The 18,872-nt window shown below is 43.8% G+C and overlaps 1 protein-coding gene and 1 long non-coding RNA gene across 3 annotated transcripts in view; both read right to left on the reverse strand.

Annotated features, from left to right (window-relative positions):
* Positions 1-9,568, reverse strand: part of REV1 (REV1 DNA directed polymerase) — a 56,265-nt gene extending 46,697 nt beyond the window's left edge. For both annotated transcript variants that reach the window (XM_032100349.1, XM_032100350.1), the window contains exon 1: positions 9,368-9,568. The gene's annotated coding sequence lies outside the window, so the exon portion shown is untranslated. The remainder of the gene's footprint in view (positions 1-9,367) is intronic.
* Positions 9,569-14,103: 4,535 nt separating this feature from the next.
* Positions 14,104-18,346, reverse strand: LOC116440061. The gene is made up of 3 exons (XR_004238385.1): positions 18,105-18,346; positions 15,394-15,569; positions 14,104-15,043 (listed from the first exon to the last, which is right to left on the reverse strand). It is a non-coding gene; the product is annotated as an uncharacterized LOC116440061 (long non-coding RNA).
* Between the last annotated feature and the right edge of the window lie 526 nt (positions 18,347-18,872).

An 18,872-nucleotide genomic window follows, 5' to 3' on the forward strand; every position in this document is an offset into this window, starting at 1 on the left:
ACTATAACAGCTAGTCTGCACTTCTGACCAGAGCAGACATGCTGTCAATGTCCCCTGATGCAAAAGAACTTGATTTATTTAACACACTCAACATGACACAAGCCTATATAGAAAGTGTAACTCTAACAGAAATATGGGTGTTTTGGGCCACTGCTAATGAGTATCAGAATCTTGTCCTTGAACTGTAGATTGAAACCATCCTAGCTCAGCAGGGCTTAAAAGTTTTTTCCATCAAGTGGGTATTTTGCGGCTTGTTTGAGTTTCATGCCTCTACATTCCAGCTGCCACATCAAACTCACCACTCTACTTGGCACTAGTCTTCAAGCTCTTTGAGCAAAGAACTATCTTACATGTTTACACATTTCTCAGCACAAGAGAGTCCTATTCTTGCCTGAGTCTTCTGGAAAAGAACTGCTGCTACAGGGTATAAAACTGTTTTCTACCACATATTGGTAAGTTCAGAATCCAGCAAAAAGAACTGACACAAAAAGTCAGAAGCTTTTTAAAAGGTACTATATGCTTAAATGCCTGCGATTTTAGACAATTCAGAGTTAGCACTACTATTCTGTATTAAAATTGCTAATTAGTACATGGCAAAGCAATTGAATTTTATTCTAGGTGGGAAATGAAATCTCAGGATGAAGATTTGTAAGATGTTTGAGTCAACTTGTTAGCTGACTGCTACCAAAAGGGATGGTTCTGCTCTTCAGCCTCTGCTGGCCTAACAGGCTTCTTCCCTTCTTCCCAACCTCTACACTACTTCCAAGAATGACCCCTGTGTTCACACTGGTGCTATGTGCAATTCAGATCACTAAATCAACAGAAAATTGACAGGATTCTATGGTTTAGCTTCCTGCAAGTTTAGCCAGATAAGGTGACTTACAAAAGCATGAGATAAAGCCAAAGCAGACAGGCAAAAAAGGAGGAATGGATGGGATCTTAAAATTATATTAGCAATTTCTAGAAACCAACTTTTGGGTCATGGCCATACCTAAGGGCAGTATAAATGTAGATACAGAGCTGCAATGGCTGGCTACTCTTCGCTCAGTAGTGCTGCTTATGTTTTTCCCCCCCCAATAAAACAGAGATAGGCTACCTCACCTTTTCCATAGGGTAAGGGTTTTAAAAAAAAGTTAAAATCAAACAGCTCCACATCTTATGCCACCTGTCTCCATAGGATAAGCACTCCTAACTACAAGCATATGACGTTACAGGGTCAACCAGCAAGTCCTATTTTGCACTTAATTCTTTGATGATATTTAAATCAAGAGAAACGAAATTAGCTGAAGGATGCTTGAAATAACAGCTGTCCCCAAAAACACCCAACACCTCCTCCATGTCCTGTGAGTAAAGATAAGAGTGTAAATTAGGAGAGAACAAACTTCAAAATCTTGGGCAATTTAAATATTAGAAAAAAGAGTTAGTATGAGAAATTTAGAAATACCATTTGTCTAAAATATGAGTATCCATGGCATTGCTAGAAAGGTGAAATACCATACATCTCACATAAAACATGGAAAAACCCCAGAGTCCTTAAAAATCAAATCCTTATGTGCAGATGACTATTCTAAAACTATGTTCTGTGCATACATTCATTTGAGCTCGATAGCACAGAAATGATGCTCTGAACCGAAGGTTCTCAATCACTCCCCTCAGAAAGAGATGTTGGAACTCTTTGCAAAACTAATCCAGTTTACAAAATGACCATTTTTGCAACTTAAAATGGTCCTTATTTCAGATCAGTTTAGTTTACAATCATAGACTAATACTTTACACACAAGTAACAACTAAGAAATTACAGATTTCTTTTCCTGGCTAAGTGTCACAATAACACATGAAGCAGTTGTACAGCAGGTAACTGTTTATATGAGCTGTACAAGACAAAAGTCTGTATCTTTTCACAACTAATTTGGGAGTCTGGGACAGACAATTGTTTTAATTGTCACAACTTGAGGAAGCATAAGGTCCAGAAACCAGGATCACTGTACAAACCACACCAGCTTTGAACAATCTGTTTTCAGATTATCCTTTTTGCTTTTATACATGGCCTTTAAGATGGTTAATTTTTTGAAAAACAGCAAGACAGATTTAACTTGAGACCAATTGTCAATTCCCCTCTAGGAATAACACTCAGTGGCAGCTACACTTAGAGCTTGTCACAAGTAGTGGTTTAACTTGGTTGAGTTTTTCTTCTGCTTACAGAAGACTGGCCTCCAGTTTCAACATTTCTGCATTTCTCAGTAGAGTCATGACTTCCCCAGCCCCTTCAGAGTTCTTCAGTGATGAGTAGCTTTTCTTCACAAATGTTCACTGCTATATGTAACCATGTACCTAAATTCACATTTTAGTTCAAATATCACTTCTTTGACACAAGGGCTCTTAGTGCCACAACACACTGATAAGTTTCAGCAAACTTCATCTACTGGCTTCATCATTTCTTTTCTGTGCTTAAATTCCTCTGGGGCTTCAACCACGAGAGGACTTGGCATAGTCACAATCTTTATGCCAGCTTCTAAATGCCTAAAATCCAGAGTAAAAACCATTAAGCAAAATCAGAATAAGAAGCATAGTTTGTGGAATTAGGACTCTAAATAGCAACACAGTGAATGGATTGTAAATGACCAAAAAGAAATGCTCTCTTGGACTTCAGTATCTAAAACAATAAACAAGATGAGCTTATGAGCTGGGTAGTCTTCCTTCAATCCCCTCTGTTTAGCTATCTATAGTATTTGAGAGAAGAGAACTGTGTCTCTTTTTTCTTTGAAAATGAAGTCTGGGATGTTAATTTTCTACCTAATAAATGAACAGAACTTGTTTAGCAGGTTTTTGGTCTGGGCACTGGATTGTATGACAATCCAGTCCCACAACTCCTGTCTTCCCCAAGCAGCCTATGGTAAGGCATAGGCCAAGAAGTCAGTAGGTAGCATAAGTAAACCATGATCCCCACTCCCAAACAACGAGAAGAGTTACTGCTGCTGAATGATTTAGGACTTTCTAAGACTTTCCAGTCACAACTGAAACACCCTAAGCTAAAGAAAAACTTAAAAAGGCAGAAAAAGTGAGTAAGTGGGGGTATAATTATTCAAAAATAAACAACTGTAAAATTTTCATGACGTGACCAAAGCAAGGAATCTGTGGATGTTCTGAATTTAGTAACATCAAATTCAGAGGAACTGTGCTTGTGAAAACCTCTGACATACACTACCTTCAGCTTTCCCAGACTTCAGCCCAGGAGATGGGTGAAATCCTTCAGAAGAGACTACATCTTTTTGATTGAATTTAGGTATTTGACTATACATATGTGTATGGGTATCTGTATGTATGTACACACACAACGAACTGATCTTCACTGCTGACCAACATGAGTGCTCGCTACCCAGACGGACCACTTTGGCAGTAGTGAATGGCATAGAAACAAATCCCCGCTCTGGGCCAGTGCTGTAACCAATGTAATGAGAGGGTACATGCAGTTTAACAACGTCAAGCATAAGGTGCTGCACCTGGGTGGGGGCAACTCCCGGAATCAATACAGGCTGTGGGACGAGCAGATCAAGACCAGCCCTGAAGGACTTGGGGGTGCTGGTGGACGAGAGGCTGGACATGACCCAGCAATGTGCACTCACAACCCAGAAAGCAGTCATACCCTGGGCTGTGTCAAAAGCAGCATGGCCAGCAGGGTGAGGGAGGAGATTCTGCCACTCTGCTCTGCTCTGCTAAGACCCCACCTGGAGTGCTGCATCCAGCTCTGGGGTCCTGAGCACAGGAAAGACACAGGGCTGTTGGAGCAAGTCCAGACAAGAGGCACCAAGGTGATTAGAGGGATGGAGCACCTCTCCTATGAGAAAAGGCTGAGAGAATTGGAATTATTCGGCCTGGAGAATTGTGGCCTTCCAGTATGTGAAGGGAGACTACAAGAAAAAGGGAGAGAGACTATTTACAAGAACATGTAGGGACAGAACAAGAGTGAATGGCTTCAAACTGAGAGTACATTTAGATCAGATATCAGGAAGAAATTATTTTCTATGAGGATGGTCAGGCACTGGTACAAGTTCCCCAGAGAAGCTGTGGATGCCCCATCCCTGGAAGTCTTCAAGACCAGACTGGACGGAGCTCTAAGCAACCTGGCGTAGTGGAATGTGTCCCTGCCCATGACAGAGAAGCTGGAACTAGATGACCTTTGAAGTTCTTTGCAACCCTGACCATTCCATGATGATTCTACGATGAAGCTGGGGTTTTTTAGGAGACACACCTAAGGCAGTTGTGCTTTACGGTCAACGCAATGTTATCACTGAGTAAGTGCTGATCCCACCAAGCTTTTCAGGGAAAACGAGAGAAGGCATCCACTTTGCAAACGGTAGATTATGTCAGATACTAAGGAGGACTCTTCACTCACATAGGGGCAGCAAAACTCTAAGAAATCAACAACTTTAGCAGCAAAAGCACTGATAACTACAGATTCAGTATTGAAATAGGTGGATTTTCTGTTCATAGCAGCTTTTGAATGACATTAATTTTAACTGACATTGTGTAGTCAAGTTCCCAAATGCTTTTCTGACATTGCCTTTGAAACTCTCAAAGCTGCAAAATCTTTTCTGAAGTAAAATCTTCACAACATAAGGCTTCTGTGCTTAGCCTTGAAGTTTCAAGTTTCTACTCAAGTTTTCTACATCTTTTGTAAGACCATGGATACTACTTTTTTTCCATCAACTCAGACCAACAAGACTAGGAAGAATCAGATGAAACTAGCAAGTGGAGAGATCAAAAGAAATGGAAATATTTTTTCATCTATTGCCTAGTTTATTTGAAGATTATCTGACATTAGATACCAAGGATTCTAAAAGTCCGTATCTGTTGAATAGATAAATGGAATAAAAAGATACTCTATTTTTTTAAGGTAACAAACTACAGAAGCTCAGAACATAAAGGGAAAGTATCTTGGTATATTTGTTTATTATTAACAAAACAAAGTTCTGATCTGACCCAACATATTATCAAGTTTCCTCCTAGATTCAGAGAAAAATAAAAAGAGCACAATGTTTCTGTGTTTTCCAGGAAAAATACAGTTCTAAGATCTTGGGACAGAACAAAAGTGCTCTAATTCTTCAATTTAAACTCAAATCTGAATTGTATTCTTGGCCTGAAGAGGTCCTACATTGGTATTTTAAGCACCTCTGATATAAAACCAACAATGTTACACTGCTGCTTAGTGAAGAGAAATCAATACAAAATGGCTACAGAGCAAAAATGGCCTATCCCAAGCAAACAACACTTGTAAAACTCGGGTTAAAAATCAACTATAGAAGTTACAGGAATCATTATGAAAGGACAACACTTAAAACTTCAAATCAGCCAGAAATTACAGTAAAAAAATCATTACAGCCTAACGTCTCCCCTGCTATTGGTTTATTAAGAGGATTCTTGGAACTGCTTACCAAATAACGGAATTACAGCATGAAAATCAAGGAATGTGACTGAAAAGGCACTATGAGAGGCCTATGCTCTAATGTTTCCTGAAAACAATAGGGAGATTCAGAGATCAGGAACAGTATCCTTTCAGTATAGGTCATTATTTTAGTTCTTTACTTCAGCTGGGAGTTGCATTCAATAGCACAGAATGGTAAAATACACTCACACTACTTGGAAAACTGCACTAATCATTTACCTTACATGCCATAGGGTCAGGGGCTTTCCTGTTGATAAGAATTACCAGCAATTCCATTACTTCCTTTAAAAAGCAACAGCTTCTAGGTTTCCAAAATGTCTTAAGTGGAGTACAACCATTTGTCCAAGATGTTGACTCATCGTGCCCTGAACAAACACCTGATCTGAGACAGCTCAAAGAGGTGAAGTCATGAACATGGTGGACTGAACTTTATTTTACTTTGGACATTCACTGACAACTAGAACCTGACAAAATATACTATCAACAGTCCCCAGGATCCTGCCACCACATACCTTACCCTGCCAGAAGACTACCAATCTCTATGTTAATATGGAAAAACCTTAGAGCAGTTCTTGACCCTACTCTGCACAGGTTCAGCACTGGCTTTCCTGCTTTGGCATTCAAACCAATCCACCTGCATTTGCAAGAATGGCTCTGCAAGGTACGTGAGCAGTGTCTTCTAAGAGAAACCACCTTTCTCTTTTCAAGGATTATTTACTTTCATAAATCAAGCAGCTGAAGAGACGTGCATTAATTCAGGCAAACCAAATAAGGAGGTTACAACCAAGAACTCCATTACACTGGAACTTAGTATTTACAGACAGCCAGTAACAGAAAGCAAAACCAACAGAAGAGTTAACCACAGCATGGCTAAGCTTTACTTCTGCTAGTAACTGAATTTCAAGTCACCAGGTTCAGCACTACTAAATAGGTAGAATACCAACTGGGAAACCTGAAACTTTGAGATAGGAAAGGAGTTGCTTTCCCTAAAGGCTAACACTGAAATTCAGGGACCACAGTCTGCCTAGGTATTTAAAGCAAGCAATATGGAATATACAATCCTTGCTATGGATATACCAAACTAAAAGTATCTCCTAGGGGAGTTTCATGGCCACAGATTCCTTAGCTACAATAGCAGGAGTCCTTAAGTCGATTTTGAAATAAAAGCCACAGGAATGGAAGTTATCATTACAGCCCAGAATTTAAAGCTGTTCTGCACACTCACCTCTCTTCTGCTGAAGACTGAGAAAGAACCGTTTCCTAATTCTGACTTCTATCTTAGGAGCACCAGATATTCCACATGAAATACAGAAGTGAGGGGATCACAGACACGGCAGGCCCTCTTCCCTAACAACATTTTTGTGTCCAATTAAAACGCTGTCTGGTTTCCACAACAGCGCAAAAAGCTGCTCTCGGGGTAGAGCACTACAAATACCTATCTTTTAGAGAAAGACACTTCCACAAATACACTGTAAGATACGTGTCTGAGAATTCCTTGTGATTTTTGTCATCGCCTTATGATTTGCTCTCTTACTTCCAACTTTTTATGTTAACTCCATGGCCACTTTCACTTCTATTTGTTTCCATTTTTCTCCTCATTTTGCTGTGCTTAGGTAAACACGTGGCACAATCACCAAATTAATCTACATTGTATTCTTGAAGAAGGATTTCAACATTTGGATATTTAGCTCCCTTGTTGTATATATACACCAGGCAAACCTCCTAAGAGCTGACAGAGATCTCAGTGATAATAATATACCCCTTTAATTAAAAGAGAAATATGTTGAATTAAAAAAACCCAAAACATTTCTATGAAACAAACAATAGCTAACAAATTAAACAGGGAAAGTATGTGGCAGGGTCAGGCAAGTTATTTTTTTCCTGCTTGTCCTGCATTATTAAAAAAAAATCTGTGTAATCATATTAACTTTTTTCTACCTACTCAAAACCAGATTTCATTCTTACTTTTTTTTAATCTCTCACGGAAATGAAAGGGATGGTAGAAAGATTGAAAATTTGCCATGAAAATTCTTTCAAGAAGTCATGTGGGTCAAGGGATCAGAAATGACTAATGAAAATTGGCACTCTGTTACAACACACTGTCACTGCACCAGAACAGGCTGTATGAGAATGTATGTGCTATTCAGAAAGATGGACTGGTGCTAGGTTTGAAGGGCCCATTACTAAATAATGTACTGAAAACACACATACTGTACACAGAAAAAACGTTCAACCACTTCACAACTGAGGCTTGAAATATACTGATTTTTTTTCCTATTAGAGCTTTGCTTTTAAAACAATCTTTCTTCAAGTAGTTAAACATCAGTGAGTCACAAGGTAGGTATCTGTACTGTGCCTCTACTAACACTGTCCTACCAGTGACCTCCAGTGTGACAGCTTGGGATTATTTACTAACAGGGATTTGGTACATTATCCAGCAGAAGAAATGGACTGAATGAAAGACCAATATGGTGGGAATGGGTAATAACTACATGCTTGAGGCAAGATAGCAAGGAATTTATCAGAGATTTAGATTTCTGTCTGATCTTGGATTTCATTTGTGTTACATGTCATAAACCTTAGTAAGACAGGACTATTCCAGAAATAAATTTTAGTTGTAACTTCTTGCAACTAATGGTTATTAGGTAACTGTTCAAACCAGCTCTATTTGAGCAACAATTGCATCTAAATGAGTAAAGAATTCAGATAATAAAATTACAATCGCTTGGTTTTGCTTCTTTGAATTATGGTGCCAAATTTGAGGACGTGGATTTTAGATCAAGATGCATAACAAACATCAACTCATCTTTTCATTAGGACAATTATTAACACAAGCAGAGTATTCACACGCCTGTCATTCTGAAGACTGTGATGTTCATTTTAAAGCATCAGAAATAATGGATTATTACAGCGCACAACAGACTTTCTACCAAAAAAACAAACGTGCTGGTGATACTATGTTCCTCTTCCTTCTTAGGGTTAACATACCATTAGGGCGCATTTCCCATCAGGGGCTTTCAGCTCAGTATCCCAGGTCAAGTCAATACCAACTGTATAGCAAAAAGCATCAAAATCAGACGAGGAAGGGATCAAGATGGGAACACATCTGTCCCTCAGTGTTGGTAAGCACGGGCTTACTCATCAAGCACAGGTCCTTCCTCTTCCCTTCAGCACACGGGTTATACCCAGCACTATTGCTCAGCAAATACAACTTGTGGCAAGCACTACGGGAAACCGCAGACAAGATACACGCTGCTACAGCGCGGGATGCATTCCAGAGGGCACGGCCGCGCCAGGGCTCGGGCTTCCCCTCTCCTCCCCCTCCAACCTATTTCCCTGCAGCGACCCCTCAGCGGTAGCAGAAAGCTGTGGCACAGCCTCGCTCACCCCCCGGCTCTGCCTGGGGGACCCGTGTTGTGTCTACAGCGCAGGCCCCATGTGACAGACACAGATACAGACGCACAGACAAGACAGACAGACACATGCACAGGTGCGGGGAGGGGCGGGTGACCCGGACACGCGCACACCTGGCGCGCACCCGCGGCGTCTCGCGGGACGGGCGGGGGCGCGCACAGGCGCGCGCACAGGGGTCTGTCCCCGTGTCCCCCCTCCGCCCTCCCGCGCGCGGGCAACCGAGGCCCCCACGCGCCGGTTACATAACGCCGCGCGCCGTTCCCCTTTCCCTTCCCTTCCCCCCGTTCCCGCGCCGGGAAGAGAACGGGAAAGGCCCAGGCCGCGGGCCCAGGGAGGGGCTGTGAGGCAGGGCAGCGGCTGCGGGCCCTGCATCTGCCTCCGGCTCCCCCTCCCTTCCTCCCGCCCTTCCTTCTCCCCGTCCCCGAGCCACCCCCCACGTCCACCCCACCATGGAGGCCGCCGCGCCGTGGCGGGGAAGACGCCCGCTCCCCCAGCCCCGCCACCGCTCACCTTCCGCCGCGTCCCAGACACACATTCCCGGGGGCGCCGCCGCTGCCTCCTGCCCTGCCGGGCCGTGTGTGTGCGTGCGTGTGTGAGTGTTCTCTGTGTGTGTGGCTTCACATCGCGGCTCCCCCTCCGGCACGGACGGACAGACGGACGGACGCACGCAACCGCCACCTCCTGCCCGCCTTCTTCTTCTTCCTCCTCCTCCTCCCCAGCGCCGGCCGCGCTCTCCTCGCTCTCTCTCGCTCGCTCGCTCCCTCCCTCTCTCCCTCCCTCTCCCCCGCCTCGCTCGGTGTCCCCGGCACGGCCCCTCCTCCACCCCCCCGCCCCTTCCCGCGCGCGCGTCACGGGAGAGTCTCGCGCCACCAACCCGCCGCCGCCGCGCGGTCAACAAACGGCGCGCGCCGGGCCGGGCAGGGCCCCTGGGCAGGGGCGCCCCCTAGCGGCATGCCCGCAGGGAGGGAAGCGGCCGGCGGCCGGGGGGGCGCTCGCACCGCGGGCACGTGACAGCGGGGAGGGGCGGGGCGCGGCGCGGCGCGAGAGCTCGCGCGCCTCTCCAGGCGCGCGGGTGGGCTGCTGAGGGCGCGGGGCGGCGACGCCCCCTGGCGGCCGGCTGGGCGCGCCGCAAGCGCGGGCGGGCGGGGATTTTGTAGCGGGACGGGAGCGGAGCGCCGCGCCCGGCACAGCCCGGAGCTCCCGCGGCCGGGGACCGCCCTTCAGCGAAGAAGCGGGTGGGGAAGGCCCGAGTAGGGTTGTGGCGGTGCTTGTCCCCACTGCGTCCACCTTCCGGCCGGGGACCCGGGAGAGGGGTCACGGCCCAGCCCTGTCTCTGACCAGGTTGAGTCCTTGGAGCTCAGCCAGATTCAGGCCTTGCCACCCTCTCTCTAGAAGGGATTTCTTCCACAGAAGAAGGGCCTGCTTGTTTCCCTCGTGTGCTGGATACAGGAATAATACCCACTGGTTCCTCCCATGTGATTCTGGATTTTTAATTGCAGAATCACAGGCAAAGATCTACAGATTGTCAAGTCCAACCTTTAGCCAGTCACCACCTTGTCAACTAAACCATAGCGCTACGTGCCACATCCAGTTACTTCTTGAACACCTCCAGGGATGGTGACTCCATCACCTCCCTGGGCAGCCCATTCCAATGTTTAACAACTCTTTCCATGATGAAATTTCCCCAATGTCCTACCCTGGCACATCTTGTCCTGTCAGTAGTTGGCTGGGAGAAGGGAGTGAACCCCCACATGGCTACAACCTCCTTTCAGTACACTGGGGATACTCTGAAGTGTCCATGGGGGAGGCTGAAAAGAATGGAAGGCCAATTGTGGGGGAAGACATAGGGTATGTGGAGATCCTTGTATAGGAAAGTAGGTGTAATAATGGTATGGGAATGTAGGGGAAATAAGACAGAAATACTTAGAAACACCAGTCTTATTAATTGTGCTACTTACATAAAAATTACTACTTACATATCCTAATTCTGTTATATGCAATTTGTTACATAAATAGCAAATAGCCCCAATCCTACAACTGTGTCCACATAAACAGATCTGCTAGGAGTCCCCACTGACACTAGGCAAAACTCCAATTTGGTTATAACCACATCAGTCTGATGGACTCAGACCCATATGGACTTAGTTTCAGGGATGAAGCTGTCTGTCACTGTAAGACAAGGGCTTATGTAAAACCTTCTTTTCTCCATCTGCATTGCCACAGTTGTCCTGTTCTGTGAAAAATATTGCAATTTTGAATACTTTTTGGCTCTACTTTGAGTGATAAAATAAAAAATTAATGAATGTCCAGCCTTCTACCCATATCTAGTTACATATTGCTCAAGATATCCAGGTAGGATAAGGAAAACTCAAGTTCAGGTCTGTGTCTTTTGGTTGAGCACCAGCTATTTTAGCCAGAGTGTGGTTTCTGTATTTCACTTTGAGAAATATTTATAGGAAAACTCTTAGCACCTTCATGAGAAACACCCAAATACTGGACTTTCACTTAGTATTTTAACAAAACTCCTCTTTACAATGTGGCTGTTTCCTGCCAGAGGAAAGCACTAACTAGAATTTTCACCATCTTTAAGTCAAATTTTGGAGACATTGTGGCTGGCTGCTTTCAGTCTAATTTTTATCAGCAGTTATATTACCTGCAAAAAAAAAGTTCTGAAAAATACTGTTTAGAAAATTTCTGTTATCTAGAATATATCCATTTCACTGGCCCAGCATTTTCCAGTTTTGCCAGGAAATGACTCCACCAATCCCAGTCCTTGCCAATCTGGAGTAAACTAACTGTTAACTTGCAGCCTAACTGCATGACTGGATATGTGCATTATTTTTTTCTTACAGAGCTATTTCTCTAGGGGGCAGTTGCGGAGCAGAAAGGCAGAAAGACAAGTGGAATAAGGATTAATTTAGGTTAGCAAGAACAGCTTTAAAATGGTTAGTCAATGATTGTATTTTATTTTTAAATAGAAACTGACGTATAAGGAAATTATACGAGGAACCAACAATTATTTAGAGAGGCAGGTGGGGACAGCTATTTGTTTTGTGAAATATAGCTGGGGTAAGAGTTAGCAGTGAAAAAACCTGAAATAGCCATACTATCAGCAAAGAATACATACAGTTAGTTAAAATAGGCCAATATTAGTTTAGGAAGAAACAGAAAAATGAATTAATGTTAAAAAGAGGATAAAAATAGGGAAGTCTAGGAAAAGGGCCAAAAAATAACAGCAGTAAGTTATCTTACATCTTTTAATGCCCTCATGCTGTAATTCATCTTTACCAGCGAGCTCCTGAACTGACAGAGAAACAGGTTATAGTAGCCAGATTGGGAACTGGGTTTATTGCTTAGTCATTGGTAAATATTTACAGAGTGAAGCCTGGTTCAAGCCTGCTGACTTCAGTAAAAGCATTCTTGCTGTCTTCACTGAGTTTAGAATCAAATCTGAGGATGGGGAGAGAGGCACTAGGTGTTCAGTGGGACTGAGGTTTTAGCTGGGGCATCTCAATGAGGTGTTATTGTTGACCTGCATTTACCTATAAATCTCACTTTCTGAGTCAAAATCTGCTCCAACTTACAAAAAGTATGTTTGATGTAATTTCAGTAACTTTAGCACAAAGGCATTTCCAGGTGAAACTCGAGAGGCTCAGGGTCACGCAACTTGCAGCCTAATATAGGAGGCGTAACCAAGCAGTGACTGTGGCCGCTATGACCTCTGAAGGCTTCTGTCATGACATCTCTGGGTCTCATATTGTCAGGAAGGGCACGTAAAGCCACCAGTGGAAGATCCCTCTCCATGCTGATATTTCTGTGTTTTCTTTCTAGTCTCACGTGCTTCCCAGGGCAATGCTGGGCTTTCAAGTACACACCAACGCAAGGGACAAAGGAGCACCAATCTTCCGGTTTTCCACAGAGGAAGAAAACTTAGCTTGGGCTAGGCTGTTGCTTGCTGTTTTCCTGGTCTGCAGGTAGTTATGTTTAAAGGGCAGAGCACTTCCAATTGCTTGGTCTAGCAGAGCCAAGCTGATTGTATAGCAGAAAGTGTCTGTCACCTTCATGCCATTTCCAGAGAGGGTCCATAAGGTGAAACTGACAACCAGTTGCTGCTCACCGCTTTACCATGGCAGTCACCGGCCTGCAACTTCTGTAAGCCGCAGTCATGACAGACAAATAACCAACTGAGAATAGCTGCAGAGGACTTTTTCCTTGTCATGTGGTAGAAATGTCCTTACTTCTCACTCTGTAGTTCTCCTGGTTCAGGAGCTCTTGGAAGGATGACCTGTGTCAAATTCACGCTGGGTGGGTTCAACTCAGGTTCAGTTCTCAGCAGTAAACGCAGAGGTGATTTTTATTCAGGCAGCCCAGGAATGAGAATAGGAGACACTGAATTCATCTCCAGATGTTGGCTGGGCTCTCTGGACCCTTTCATACCAGCAGGTTCAGCCTTATAATTCATTCAGGTGTTTATCTCCGCCCAAGCTGTTTATCTCCTGTACTGTTTGAGTACAGACGTGCCTTATCCCCAGCGCACCCAACGCGGCTGCCCGCCAGTGGCTCAGGCTGTGGCCGTCAGTGTGGTGCTGTTCTCCGCACAAACACGTGTTACACACGCACCCCCTGCTGCAGCCAGCCGCACATCAGGGATCGGCCCGGCCAGCCCAGCCCCGGCGTGGGGATGGCACAGCGCAGCCGTGTCCCGGGTGGCAGCGCTCAGCGGAAGGGACGCGTGGCCGCCCGTGCGGCCCGGGGAGGCGGCTCCGCCGGCGGCTCCCGGCGAGGCGGTGCTGCATTGCGGGCACAGCCCGCCCCGCCCGCGCCCCTCTGCCTGCGGGGCCGCCTTTCGGAGCGCCCCGGTGACACCCCGCCCGTCCTCCCGCCCCCAAGGAGCCTGTCGCAGAGCCAGAGGGGAGGGAAACGTGCTCGTCTGTAGTTTCGCACGTTTCTCGCAGGGCCGAGGTAATTATGAAAGACAGAGTCACATTTCACAGCTCCTGCAACGCTGTGGTAACACAGCCTAGTGTAGTAATGCCCTAAATATTGACATGGAAAAGCTGCAGGATTATTGCAGTAGTTTCCTGACCAAGCACTATTGTTTCATGGAAACCAGTGAAACTGCTGTTGTAAAATCTCATCTGCAGTGTTTGGTTGTAGCATCAATATATTACATATCACTGCCTATACCTATTTTTTAATCGTGATGCCTATTTTTGTTAGCTCCTAAACCACAATGCAGTCAGATATTTTGAAGTGGAATATATGTTTTATTACAATCATGATTAATTAGTTATACTAAGCAGAGCTGCTCTTGCTCTTTCAAGAGTAAAAGAACCTTAGGAATATTTCTAGCCAGGGATAGAAATCCCTGTTTCTCTGGCATGATTTTTAAACATCACAGAAAAAACCACCAAAACCCAAAAAACTGCCAAACCTCTGCAGGATAATCTACATTTGTAAACAATCTCTTCCCCCGCCACCCCCCCCCCCCCCCCTTTTTTTTTTTTCTTTTAATTTCTCAGCATGTTACTGAGAACAGTTCTGAAAGGATAAAATAACATAAAATCAAAACTTGCAAAGAGCAGCAGTCTACATTTGGGCCTCGCATTAGGGGAAGTGGCTGTGAGGCTCTTTGCACAGAAGGTGTTCTCAAGGCAAGAATAAAGACCTCGGTTAAAAATGGTGGGAAGCAAAGCAATTATGAAAAACAAACAAACCTGGAAAGGCTGTTGGAAAGAATCAGAGCCAACAGTTAGCTTCAGGCATTTTTCCAATGATGGAGCAATATGGTTGTTGTGTTACTGCTGCAGATCACAGGACCAGTGGTTGAAGGGAAAGGTGTCACCAACAGATATTTGTCCTGTGTCTTCAAACTGCCCAACTAAGAAGAGTAAAAAATGCTGGCACATGGGCCTGTTCTCATGGCTTTATTTTATGAACCTACTTTGCTTCCCAGTAGTCATTTTGGAGAGGCGCACTAGTGTCCAGAATGGAGCAATGCATCAGGCCTGTTTTACACAAAGTGTGGGTTTACTGAAGAGTCTAAAGATCTCTCGGTTCTCTCTTCCTCTTGCTCATTACCATTGGTGGGTGCAACACTCTTTGCTGGTGCAGATCCTGTGGGCACAGCTGAATGGTGAAGAATCCTCCCCCAGTCATATGTCAGGGCTGCATCTGCCCTTGCAACTGGGAAGAAGACATAAAAATAAGTTTTATTTTGGCTAACTTTGTGCTGAAGCAGTTTAGGACACTGTATTAGAATTTATTTTAGATGAAAATTGCACATCTGCAAAGATTTCTACATCATCTTGATAGTGCTCTGGTGTCTCCATTTCAGCAGTTCCCTCCACGCAAAATTGCTTGTGTGAAGAGCAAATATACATGAGTGGATCACCATCTGCAGCCCCATTTTTAATGAATCTGAAACTGTGGCTCAGTACTCAAAGATATTGAGTACACTATCCATATATAGATATAATGCGTGCCTTTATTCCATTGACCTTTTATTTTCATAGTCATCCTAGGCTAATACTCACTGATTACAAGTTTTGCCTCTTGGTTTCAAAGAGAAGTTGAAATGGAGTCCTTGATCTCGTTTGCTGTGGTTCTTACAATTTCTTGATTGTTCCCAGCTGAGCTTGAAGCACTGTTGGACACAGATGTTCGTACAGGGTTCTGCCTAAAGTGGTTGCTTGCTACAACATGGGACAGTCTATTCAAAACAACAAAGTCACTGTTAGGCAACTGGAAGAAGCCTCAAACCAACAACAAAACCCAGGGTAGGCATATTGGATCACAATAATATAAAGAAGCCTAAAGCTGTGTCTCTCACCTAACTGCCCTGTCTCTCCATATTCAGAGGCATGTATCTCTCTTGACAGTGGCCCAGCAGATGGACTCCCTGCTGACTGCAGGACTTTGCAGGCCCCTTGTCAACCTGTTTAAAAGTTGCATAGGAGGAGAGTTCTTACTCTCTGAAATACTAGTTTTCTGCTGTAAACTCCAGGTAGTCTGTGCTAAGGAAGGCAAAGGATTTTTCTCTTATGAGGCCAGTTACCTCCAGTTCTTTCCCCCTTTTCTGCTTGGAGCCAGTCTTTTCCTTCTCCTCAGAATCATGAGTTATATATTTGAAGTCCATATATTTTTCTTCCTGCCAAGATTTTTTTTTTTTGCTGGTATTGTAATTAATGGATGCCATTGGCTTACATATTCTCTCTGCACAGAGGGCAAAGCATTATTTCTGGGGTTCTTTCTCTGTAAAGCCATAGGAGAGCTCAGCTTCTCCATGGTGGAAATTAGTCAGTGTATTTGTTCTGTCTCTCAGGGTTCCTGAATAACAGTGAATACCAAACAAATTACAGATTCTATTGCAACTTGCAGTTAACAAGCAGGAAGGATCCTGAGGTACTCTGGAAGACAGAGCTGTACTCTGGCATAGTTTTTCGTGTTATGTCTTGTGGTATCTCTAAGAATGTAAGTATTGAAAAATACTATTGGCATCAGTGAAGTGAATGTAGTGGATTTCGTGAATGCTGATACAGAAGATACAATTTGAACCAGAAGTGAAGGATTGAATTAATTTCTCCTAATTTAGATACCCACAGCTGAGCAAGCCTTGAATGTACCTGACTATACAGACTCTAGGATGACTAGTCCATACATAAATGTCTGTGCTTTGGAATGTTTGGTATTAGCTAGGATGAATGTTAGTCACAAAAACCAGTCTTTCATATTCTTCTCACTTTTCTGCCATGCATCACAGTCTTCTTAACACTTTATCCTTTGGCTGTTCTAAGGTACTGGGAAACTGACAGCTCCTGAGAAAACAGCCTCTTGAATGGATCTGGCCTGTGCTGGCTCTCAGCCCAGTGTGGAGTCCCAGAGAAAGTCAGAATTGCCACAACACTAAAGGACGAGATAAACAAGTAGAATGTGGATAGTAAAATGGGAAAAAGATGACGGCATGTCAGCAAGGATGAAATGGCATGAGTGCTACAACCATGCTAGTAGTAGAAAGTAGTAGAAAAGAAAAAAAAATCTGTGCTGAGGCTAGAGGTACAAAAATATCCGGAGGATGTTTGTGAACCAGAGGAGGAGACTGGTCAATACAGGTCTGGGGTTTTTTTGTTTGATTGGGTTGCATGTAGACAGAGGCCTCTGCAATGCATTTGGGGAGAATTTCCGTTGCTTCAGATTATGAGGTAGAGGAAATCATACTGTCATTGAGGGAACGTTGAAATCCTTCCCTTATTGCAAGATTCCTGTCTTACTTTCATTGTATGCAAATTTGCCAGAAGGGAAACCAAGACTGAAGCGCCAGGTGGGGTCTAAACTTTATGATAGAGAAGGTTTTCAGAAGTTCCAGTGAATTGAATAATACTAGGGATGCGTGGTCCAATCACACGCCTGAATTCCAGGCAGTTCTGTGAGGCTGTGTGCTGCACAAATCATACAGCTGCGATGTACAGGAACAGGTCTAAACCAGATTGCAGCAGTTTTACTGTTTAAAAATGCTGAATATTGGCTGTCACTGTTCTCTCAGAATGCTAACTCTTCAGATGTGAAACTGAGGTTTGGCTTGGAGCTTCATTCTTTTATTAGAGACCTAAGACTAAAAGGAAGACTATGAAAAATCTTTCCACTCATGACTGCAATGAATTCCTCTGATTTACGTATTAATAAAGAATGCCATGAATTAGCAAAACTCTTTTTCCCTACTGCTCTGTTGTAGCAGAACAGAGGATGTGAGTGCAGTATGGAGTAAATGCTAATTTTTCCATGCTCAATTAGAGTTAAAAATTGTTTTTCAAAAATACAGAGTGTCTAGAACTCCAGCGGATTTTAAATGTGAAATATTTGGAATAAAATGTAGTATCTCAAATCACAGCCAAAGACAAGTTAATTTGGCTGGTTATGCTGATTGCCTGCCCGAGAAAGGCATAGCACAAATTATTTCCTCTGACGTTCATAGCTTATTAAAGATTTATCTATGTTTTGCACTCCTAACTCAAATCACCATGTAAAAACACTATAAATGAGAGCAGCCAATGTTTGAAATCAAGCTCGGTCTTTCTGAACTTGGGGTTCAGAAAATCAATGAACCCTAAAGAAAAATTAGATCGTTTTACATGTGGACCCTAAAACAGCTGCAAAATGTTAACTTTCTGAACAAACCATTCTGTGGTCATTTTCCACATAAATTATTAGAAAATTTGCAAGCCATGCAGATGTTGTCTAGTTCACTTACCTGAATGTACCTCGGATAGGCAACTGCTAATGCATCAAGTGTGGGCAATGCTTTCAAGGGAAGACCAAAAAAATGATCCGAAAGATTGCTCACTCTGGGTGGTCCAAGACATTTTTTTCCTTAAATGACAAACAAAATAAGGCAAAGGCAATAGACCAGCAAATCAGGCTTCCTATTGCTGAGGCAGAAAAGAGTTTCCAAGAGAATGCCATGTGGCACATGCTTCAGCACAGCATAAGCCTGCTCATAAACCCTGCTTTAAAAGCATTAGTGCTTAGCCTGCACTATTCTGGTTCTCAGAGCCCGGAAGAAAGTGCACATCCCCATCTGAACCCTGATTCTTACACATATATCTGGCCTTCCACACACTGGACATTTCCTGAGGGATTTCAGAACAAGTTCATAAAATCATCATAGAATGGCCTGGATTGGAAGGGACCTTAAAGATCATCTAGCACCAACCCTCTTGCCATGGGCAGGAGCACTTTTCACTAGACCAGGTTGCTCAGCCCTGCATTTAACTGGTCTTGAGCACTTCCAGGGATGGGGCATCTACAGCTTCTCTGGACAACCTGTTCCAGTGCCTCACCACCCCCACAGTAAAGAATTTATTCCTAATATCTGATCTAAACCTACTCTCTTTCAGTTTGAAGCCACTCCCCCTTGTTCTGTCACTACATACCCTTGCAAATAGTCTCTGTCTTTTTGTATTCTCCCTTCGGGTACCCTAAGGCCACAATTGGGTCAACCACAATTAAGTCTTTGTGC

This window comes from Corvus moneduloides, chromosome 2, assembly GCF_009650955.1.
Source record: "Corvus moneduloides isolate bCorMon1 chromosome 2, bCorMon1.pri, whole genome shotgun sequence".
Lineage (NCBI taxonomy): Eukaryota > Metazoa > Chordata > Aves > Passeriformes > Corvidae > Corvus > Corvus moneduloides.